At 42.9% G+C, this 10233-nt stretch overlaps 1 non-coding gene across 1 annotated transcript; it reads left to right on the forward strand.

Annotated features, from left to right (window-relative positions):
* The first annotated feature begins 1178 nt into the window (after nt 1-1178).
* Nucleotides 1179-1285, forward strand: LOC130852894 (U6 spliceosomal RNA). The gene has a single exon (XR_009053594.1). It is a non-coding gene; the product is annotated as a U6 spliceosomal RNA (small nuclear RNA).
* The last annotated feature ends 8948 nt before the right edge of the window (nt 1286-10233 follow it).

Below are 10233 nucleotides of genomic sequence, written 5' to 3' on the forward strand. Positions count from 1 at the left end.
AACTTCCCAGATAGCCTCTGAGGTGTTTGCCAGGTTCACATTTCACTCTGAATACAATCAAGTCACTGATATCAAAGTGTGGACAGGAGGCTAAGGTTAGCCTACAGGTCTCCCTTTTGTAAATTAGAAAAAGGCACCGCTTTTTCTACCAGGTGCCTAGGTAACAGGCTACACATTCTGAAAATAGCCCCTGGCTGTCAGAGCAAGCCTCCGTTCTTGGTCACTGGAGAGAACCTCTAGCCAGTCTCTTCCCAGAAGATGTCGTCAGTCAGGCTACCCTGGCATTTTGCCCATTGGCATTGCCTCTTGACCATGCCTATCCTCAGGCAGGGCCCACTTCAGAGAAAACTTACATGGAAAGTGAAGGAGATGTTTAAAATCACAAGCTGTTCAGATCACTGCTCCCTGAAGGCAGGACCACAGCATGGCAATATAATTCACCACCGTGAAGAGAAATTTGTGGGCTTGCACTGCAAGCAAATCATGATTAATTAATGAGGTGCTGGTGTTTAGAAATAATTGGCTTTCCTAATTATGAAAGGAATGTCTATTAAAGAAAAATAGAAAAGTACAAAAAGTATAAAGCAGAGAGCAAAAATCATCCATAATGCTACCACGCACAGGTAATAACTATTAATGTTTTGGTATATTTTCTCCCAATTTTTTTATAGACATATAGGTGCATTAAAAAAAAATTCTTGATGTATGTATAAAACACATATTGTTATATATAATTATATAATAGTTACGTTATTATTCTTTACAATTATATAATATATAACAGATATATATTATTGTATATAAATATATATATATCATTTGTGCCCTTCTTTTTTCCACTTAATATAACATTATTAACCTTTCCCATGATTTACTTTGGGTAGATTACTAGCACAGGAATTACTAGATCAGAGGGGCATTCAATTATGCAATACGTGAGGTCAAATTACAAGAATATTGTCTAGCTTTGAAATCTTAACAACCTCACAGGCCAGTGAAGAACCACCCACCCCCTCCCCCTGAGAAGGGCCCGGGTTCTTTACTGGAAGCAGCCCACAGTGGCTGGAAGCTGAGAGGGCTGCCTGCACCTCGTCCACTGAGTCACTGAAACAATAAATACGTCCACCCCCAGGGCTCAGTTTTCACTTTGATGTGATGAACTTAAAAATGACTAACCCGTGCTCGCTTCGGCAGCACATATACTAAAATTGGAACGATACAGAGAAGATTAGCATGGCCCCTGCGCAAGGATGACACGCAAATTTGTGAAGCGTTCCATATTTTTAATACGGGGATATGTGTATAAAAACAGATGATTGAACTTGGTGTACCCCCAAAAAACAAATAAATAAATAAAATTAAAAAAATGACGAACCCAAGATTCCTAAGATCTCTAGTGGATTGCCAGACACCCAGGGTGGGCCCCCAGACCTCCTCACACTTACTTTCCACCATTCTTGGCTTTCTCCAGAAGCAGGTCTTTTCATACACTCAGCTGTACAGACTAGGGCAGGAAGTCTCAGTGAGTGGAGGGTCAGGAGGGACAGCGAGGGCTGAGCGACAGGAAAAATGTTCCAGGAGCCTCGCGCTCTGCTCCATTTCCTAAAGTCTTCCTTAATTCCCAAAGACTTTTCACAGGAGAAGATGGGAATAAAACATAAACTTTTTCATTAAACTTGTCCAAGGCAATAGCCGATAGCCACAGGTAGCTGTTTACATTTAAATTAATTAAACAAATTAAGGTGGAATACAAGAAGATCTTCAGTTCCCCAGTCTCACTAGCCACATTTCAAGTATAGCACACGTGTCTGTATAGAACATTCCCGTGACCCCAGAAAGTTTTACAGACAACGCTGCTCTAAATTGTTAGGTAGAGGAGAGTAAACGCACATCTTTGGGACGCTAGGACCTCTGCCAGAACTTTATCAGGGGAGAAATTTCTTTAAAGACTCTCATTTTCTTTTAAAAGTGCAAGTGAATTTTTCATTCTATAATATAAAGTGCACACATTTGCTTTCATGTGAAAAAATGATTTTAAACACATTGGACACAATTGACAAACCAGAAAGGCATTTGATTAATCCTGTGGTTTTGTGTATTGTAACTGGAAGAACACAGCTCTTTTTTTCTGATGGTGATGTTTTTATTTTATTTAAAAATTTAAAAAAAATTTATACAATTTTTAAAGGTTACTTCCCATTGATAGTTATTACAAAATATTGGCCTGTGTGGTACAATACAATCTTGAACCTATCTTACACCTAATAGTTTGTACCTCTGCCTCCCCAGCCCCTGCATTGCCTCTCCCCCACCCCCACACTGGTAACTGCTAGTTTGTTCTCTATATCTGTGAGTCTGCTTCTCTTATTGTTGTATTCACTAGTTTGTTGTATTTTTTAGATTCCACGTATAAGTGACATCAGACAGTGTTTGTCTTTCTCTGTCTGACTTATGTCGCTCAGCGTCATGCCTGGAGGAACACAGCTTTGGGAGCACCCAGTGTAGGGCTGTTGTAACAAAGTGATTGGTAATTAGGCCCTGAGTGACACCTGTGCAGATCTCACAGACCCTCCCCGCCCTGCCTCCCCCCCTCCCCGGCCCAGTGAGATGCTGCGACACACAGGGAACAAGCAGGGTCATTTCAGAAGGCCTTTTGCATTTTTTAACTGTACTGTGACAACCTGGCTGGCTGAGGAGACGCAGATTGAACTGGTTGACCAGATTACAGACTCCCTGTCTAGCATTCTGTCCTACGATGCTGTTCTCAGAGGGATCATGTCGAGTCCAGTTGCTGATGTTTGGTTGTCCCGGTAGGGATTTCCTTTTTTTTTTTTTTTAAATAAATTAATTTATTTGTTATTTATTGGCTGCATTGGGTCTTCGTTGCTGCACAGGCTTTCTCTAGTTGTGGCGAGCGGGGGCTACTCTCCATTGTGGTGCGAAGACTTCTCATTGCAGTGGCTTCTCTTGTTGCAGAGTAGTTGTGGCACATGGGCTCAGTAGTTGTGGCTCATGGGCTTAGTTGCCGCGCAGCATGTGGGATCTTCCCCTACCGGGGCTCGAACCCGTGTCCCTTGCATTGGCAGGCAGATTCTTAACCACTGCACCACCAGGGAAATCTGCCTGGCCAGGGATTATTAAAACCACTTGGAGAGGTTATTATCATGTAAATTCCCTGATAAAAAGAGCCTTGAGTAATTATATTGCATGTGGTCCCTTAATAACAGTATTTGTTGAGCACCTACGATGTTTCAGGTATAGTAGCAGGCAATGGAAATACAAGGCACATGATCATTAATTTCTAGAATCTGAAGATTAGAAGCAACCTCCAAAGGGTATATAATCCACACCTAAGCCTTAAGTGGCTTCAGTTAAAAGCTGCAGACTGACCTCGCTTCCCATGCATGAGATCAGGTCCTTTATTAATGCTTTGGTCTATGTTTTTTCCGAGGTAGTGCTTTTATCTAACAAAGGCTGCATAATGATTTCCAACAAAGAAGATGTTCAGAATAATATGAGGAAAAGTGAAAATTTGCGCAGAGCACGGAGGGGGACTGTGTTAGAATTCATGGCTCTCTGCAGCTCTAAAGGCTTCAAGGGAGTTAGAGCAAATATCTGTGTAGCTTCCTGTTTTAGAATGCAAAACATCACAATTTGTGCACAGTGCAGATTCCTCATTCTGTGGTTGGGGCTTATTTCTTCTGTGTGCTCCGAAGGAATGGAAATGGCAAATTTCCACCCTTGAGAAAAATTAAGAACTGCTCAGAGTTTTGAAAATCTTTGTTCATATATTACGCAGCTTTACCTCCCAGACTAAACCATCTCTTTTTTTCTCACCTTCCCCACCCCCAGGTACTATTTTCCAACTTGAATCACTCCTATTTGTTTCTGGAACTCCTCCAATTTACCCAGATCCACTTTCGGGTAAATATGCTGAACAAAATAAGGTGCCAACCTGTGCAACAGAGTTGAATTCAACCAAAACTACCCCAAGGCCATCCAATTTCAACTGGCCCATTGGTTTTTCTCTAACCTGGAGCCTAACACCTGTTTTTCTGTTAGTGTTACCTCTGATCAAACCCCTCTGTTAAGATTCTCTTAGCATTCAACTGTTGCAAAAATACCATATATAAGAATGGTTTTTGCAAATATTTGTTTCAATTAATTAGCAATGGCCTTATGATGAAGCCTGACTGCATTTTTCTATTGTAACCATGTGGTAGCTCTAGCCCCAGGGTGATGCACAGCCCAGCAACACTCCTTAACGATCCTCTTAATTACACAGTTGGGGTAACCATTCTGTCTAAAAAATCTGCCTCGTAATTACAAAATCACCAGCCCAGCCTGCCGTGTTGACCCATCAATCGCTCGCATTCCACTGTGTCCTTAAACTGTGCTCTGTCTTCTCTCCAAATGACAGGGAGGCTTTGGAAACTGGGGCACGTGGGGTGCAGCTGCTCCTGTAATAAATGTCTCTGCTTCTCTCTGCCCAGGGCTGCTCCACCGCTGGGCTTCTTCCTTTACCTCCTGCCATCTTTTCCTCGGCAATAGCCGCAAAAACACAAAGGAATTCATCCCCTCTTTCAAATCCATCTACAAAAAGCTAGTTGCAGTAATTTAGTGTAAGACTGAAAAAGTAATGATGGCCCCTCAGCGGGCCTGGCTTGGTTCCTTGGATGCAGAAGCTGTTGTTGAAATTACCACTTCACTTGTTCCCGTTTACTAACCAGGCTTGTGTCATCATGTCCAAAATCAATGTGTGTCCCTCTGTTATTCTGTGTGTTGCAATGAGTCGTGATGACCTGTGGACATGTTGGTCTCCACTATTGTACTAGGAGTTCTGGGATGTAGCATCCAGTGCAATGACTGGCCTATAGCACAGGTTCCATGCATCTTTGTGGTTAAGTGTTGGCAAATGAAAAACCTGGCAAGTTCTTAATCTCTCTATGTCACATCTTTTCACGTTGAAGACTCCTGCTGGTAAACTTGTCCTGACTGCAGTGCATATGAGGAAATTTTTGGACCCAAGGTAACACACATGCATCTTGAAGGTCTGGTTAGTGGAGCTCCTTTTGGATCTCACAGAACTACTCTTTGGCTGTATAATGGGAATTCCTAGCAGCTTTGGTATCCTCAACATGTTCTTCTCTTATTTCATCCAGGGAATCATCACCTCCTATACTGCAAAAATGTTGCTTGTCTAGGTGCCCTTTGGGAACTGGTGGCCCCAAGAGCCCTGGCATGGTGGATTCTGAGCACTTGTGCCCCAGTCACCACCTCTTCTTACAGAAACCCTGCCTTCTGAGCAGTGGAGATTGGCTAGAAGCTTTTCTTCATGTTGTGTGTGACATGGTTTGAATTAAAAGGGAAGGCTTAGAGCAACAGGAACCCTCATGCATTGCTGGTGGGAACGCAAAGCGATATAGTCACTTCGGAAGACAGTGCGGCGGTTTCTTGCAAAGCTAAACATAGTCTGTCCATACAATCCAGGAATCATGCTCCTGGGTATTTACCCAGTTGATTTGGAAAGGTTTGTTCACACAAAACCCTGCACGTAAACGTTTAGAGCTGCTTTATTCATAATCGCCAGAAACTGGAAGAAGCTAAGATGTCCTTCCAGAGGTAAATGGATAAACTGTGGTACATCCATACTATGAAGTATTCGTGATAGAAAGAAATGAACTATCAAGCTGCCAAAATACATGAAGGATCTTAAAACTCCTAAGTGAAAGGAGCCAGTCTAGAAGGCCACACCTCGTATGATTTCATTTTTATACCATTCTGGAAAAGGCTAAATTATACAACCAGTAAAATGATCAGTGGTTTCTAGGGTTTCAGGGGGAAAGAGGGGTGGGAAGGATGAATAGATGAAGCACAGGGGATTTTAAGGTAGTTAAATTAGTCTGTATGATTCTCTACTAGATACCTGACATTACGCATTTGTCAAAACCCATAGGCATTTGTATAGCACAAAGAGTGAAGCTTAATGTATGTAAATTTAAAAAAACTATTTAGGGGGTTGAAGGGTCCCAGGAAGAAATGCAGATTATGGCAAGAGAACCTAAATGTGTGAAACAATCTCACTGAAGGGGGCAGGGGAAATGGTGCTGACCTAAGTATTGATAGCTTTGGAAAATGGTGGAGTTTGCAAGACTAAAGTTGAAAGGCACGGCCCGTAAGCACTGTTTTCTCCTACATAATAAGAAATAAGAATTGGGTCTCCATCCCAATTCCTGGCACAGAACTCCTAAAACTCTTGGAATTTCCTGAGTGATACAGTGAGAGGGACCTCTTTTCTTATTCGTAATGTACCCCTGTGACCATGCCTGAGTTTACCATGCCTGAGTTTATGCTCACAAGGTCATTCTTGGAGGATAGGGTCCTCGTTGCCAGAGGAACCAACTGTGTGATTGGAGATTCGGAACTTTCAGCCCGAGTTGCCCTCCACCCTCCCTCCAGAGAAGGAAGAGGGGCTAAAGAGGGAGTTAATCACCAATGATTTAATCAATCATGACTATATAACAGGACCTTCATAACACCCCTAAACACCAAAGTTTGGAGGGCTTCCAGGATGGTGAACACATCGAGGAGCTGGGAGGTTGGCACCCAGAGATGGCATCGAAGCTCCACATTTCTTTCTCCTACCTTGCCCAGTGCATCTCTCCCCTTTGGATGTTGCTGAGCTGTATCCTTTGTAACAAACTAGCAAAGTAAGTACAGTGTTTCTATGAGTTCTGAAGCCATGAAGGCAAACTATGGAACTGAGAAGAGAGTTGTGGGAACCTCCTATTTGTAGCCAAGTCAGACAGGAGGGCCAACGACCTGGGGACCCACTGCTTGCGACTGGTGTCTGAAATGGGGGGCAGTCTTGTGGGACTGAGCCATTAACCCCGTGGGGCCTTCACTAACTCCAGGTAGTGTCAGAATTGCTTAATATGATGGAAAACTCCACATGTTTGGCATCAGAAATGTTCTGTGGGTAGAGGAAATCGTTTTTTTTTAGCAAGAAAGAGACAAGATAAGCCTGGAGCATCTTATAGAGCCAGAAAGTAAGAAAATGCACACACACAAAAAACAAAAACAAAGCACATTGATGGTGATGTGTCAAAGGGAAACAAAAGCCGACTAAAAAGCTCTCAATGGCCAAAGCTGGGACAGTTTGAGCAACGAGATAGATAAAACTATATTGGATTGTAACCCAAAGTAGAAAATAAGTAACCATGAATTCATACTGATATAATACATGACTGAATAAAATAAATGAGGGAGAAAAGGGAGATCTCCCATGCAAAAGAATTCCAAATAATATATGTAGATACTTCACTTTCAAGGAAAGGGAGCATTATTCCCCTACTTTTAGGTGTCACACATACTAACTTCCTTCCAAAGAGAACGGGATGGAAAGGGGGAAAAATAACTTTACAGTGTAGAAAACTAACAAAAACACTACCTCAGCCAGGTGATCAAGGTCAACATCATAGTCATAAATCATGTTGATGGTATGTACTCTTGATATGATGTAATAAAAATGGTACATCCTTCTGTGGTTTTCCTCCCCCTAACCTATAACCCCAGTCTTATCATGAGAAAAACATCCAATTCCAGTAGAGTGACATCCTACACAATACCTGACCAGAACTCTTCAAAAATGTCAAGGTCATCCAAAACAAAGAAAGTCTGAGAAACTGCCGCAGCTAAAATGAGCCTAAGGAAACATGATGACAACGTAATGTGATATCCTGGATGGGACTCTGGGTCAGAAAAAGGCATTAGAGAAAAACTAAGAAAATCTGAAAAAACTATGGGCTTTAGTTGATAGTATTTATGTATCGATATGGGTTGATTATTCATAACAGATGAATCACACTCATTTAAGGTGTTACTCATGGGGAAGCTGGGGGCAGGGTGTATGGAAAATTGGTATTCTCTTTTCCATTGTTCTCTGACTCCAAAATGGTGCTAAGAAATAGTTTATTTAAAAAGGAGGAACAGGCAGAAATAGAGACACAGATGTAGAGAACAAACATGTGGACACCAAGTGGAGAAAGCGGGGGGTGGAGGGGTGGGGGGGAGTGAACTGAGAGACTGGGATTGCCATATATACATTACTAATAAGGAAAAACATATCAAATTGTACACTTTAAATATATATTAAAAAAAAAGAGGAACAGGCTCTGAGGTCATCAGGGCTACCATTCTGGTCCTTTTCTCCTTTGCTTCCACTTTCTGGGAAACTTACAGCCCCTCTGCTTTGCCTTGCTTTACCTTTGGATAGGATGCCAGTGCAAGGGTGGCTATACTGTCTGCCCCTCCAAATCCACTCATCACCCTTTCTCTATGCCTCCAGAAGTGGCCCACGATGAATTGCACCAACTGGGCTGCCCTGCCCTCTGACTTCTGTTGGGTTCTGCAAATGGAAGTCATGGGCAGGAGATCCAAAAGTGGAAGGAGAGAGATGTTGGGGCCTTTATTCCCCTGGTGGCCCTACTGCTTGGCTGTGGGCTGGTGGTGACTCTGTTGTGCTATCTAAGGCCAGATCTCTGTCTGGGTGCCCCTCTTGACAGCTCTCTGGAAATTTCCCTAACCACTCCCTCCTCTTGCTCCTTCAGCCCTAGGCTGGTAACCAATGCGATCGATATCCAGATATTTTACCATCACTTATCGCTTTCTTTTAACCCTGTCCACACCTTTGTAAATAGCCCCTTCATTAAACGCATCCCGATTTCCCCACTTGGATGGGCCGCCTGTATCCTGCCCTGATCCTACTGATACCCAGGGCTTCGGAGCCCTGATTATCAGCAACGCTCCCTTATGTGCTTAATCCACCCCCTGACGCCCTGCAGCCCCACCAGCCTGTAACTCACATACTTCTGTCAACTGAAAAAAAAAATTGCACAATGTGAGAGTTGTGAGTTAGGTTTTATTTGGGGCAAAGTGAGGACTATAGCCCAGGAGACAGAATTTCAGAGAGCTCTGAGAAACTGCTCCAGAAAGGTAGGGGGGAAGCTCAGCATCATATGTGAGTTGAGCAAGTCACGTATGATGTACAGTTTAGCACACGTGTGGCAGAGGCGCGCTGCGGGTCACGAGGAGCAGATGTCACTGTCGATGATTTTGGTGCTTCTCTAGATATGAGGAGATGCCAGAACTGGGCCCATAAAATCTTCTGAAAATATCCAAAGGCCCGTTCTGCCAGTTTTCCCCAGAGCACACAGTGCCTCATTCCTGATCTGCACCCTGAAATCCTTTCGGGGGTGTTGAAGGTCAGCAGCTGCAGCAGCTCGTGATTTCATCCGTGTAGAGGGAGGTGGCGAGTGCCAGTGTGCAGCTGGCACTTCCCTAAGAGAACATGAGAAACTTGCGTCCTCAGACACTCTGAGGCCCACCCTAACTGTCCGGTGTCTGCAGGCCAGGTAGAAGCGGGAGGATGAGAGATGTACTTAATCTCTCAACATAAACTAATGGTGACTAGCCCTCTCACGACTTACTGGGGTCTCCACTTGAAAAATGGGGGGATTACCACAGGCCTACCTCATTTCTCTCTGTAAGAATTGCTAGTGATAACAAAAGTGAAGTCATTCGCGAACCCAAAGAAACATACAATAACATTTCGGGAATCTTTTCTCCTCATTATAAAAGTAACATAACTTCTCCAGTGTTAAATTTTTTACAGTAAGCGTGTCTTCATGCATTACTATGGTCATTAAAAGACTATAAAAAGATAAAAAATAAAAGTAATATATGCTCATTTTCACAAATTTGAAAACAATTTTTTAAAATTTAAAGGAGAAAATAAAAATGACCCACAATGCTGGCGTGTTGAAAGAACATGAGAATTCTCAGTTCAGATACTGCCTCCATCCTTTTGTCTGTAACCTTGCGTAAGTCACTGAGCTCCTCTGAGCCCCATTTGTCACAGCTATAAAAGAGGGACAGTAATACCGCCCTAGCAGGATTGTGGCAAGAGTTAGGTGTAATATAAGCGTGGCCTGTAGCATAATGCCTCATGCAGAGTATTTATGAATAAAAACAGACCTGGGTTTCAATAGCTGGCCTTGCCAGTTACCAGCTATTTGACCTCAGGCAAGTTAGCTACCCGCTAAGTCTATGAAACAGGGAGATAAAAATGATTACTATTACCTAGGGTTAAACAGGGTAATTCATGAAAAGAGAGCTTATTTCCATGCCTGGTCCATGGCCAGCACATTGCATCACAGCTACTGTCTTCATCTT

This window comes from Hippopotamus amphibius, chromosome 4 (genome assembly GCF_030028045.1).
Source record: "Hippopotamus amphibius kiboko isolate mHipAmp2 chromosome 4, mHipAmp2.hap2, whole genome shotgun sequence".
Taxonomy (NCBI): Eukaryota; Metazoa; Chordata; class Mammalia; order Artiodactyla; family Hippopotamidae; genus Hippopotamus; species Hippopotamus amphibius.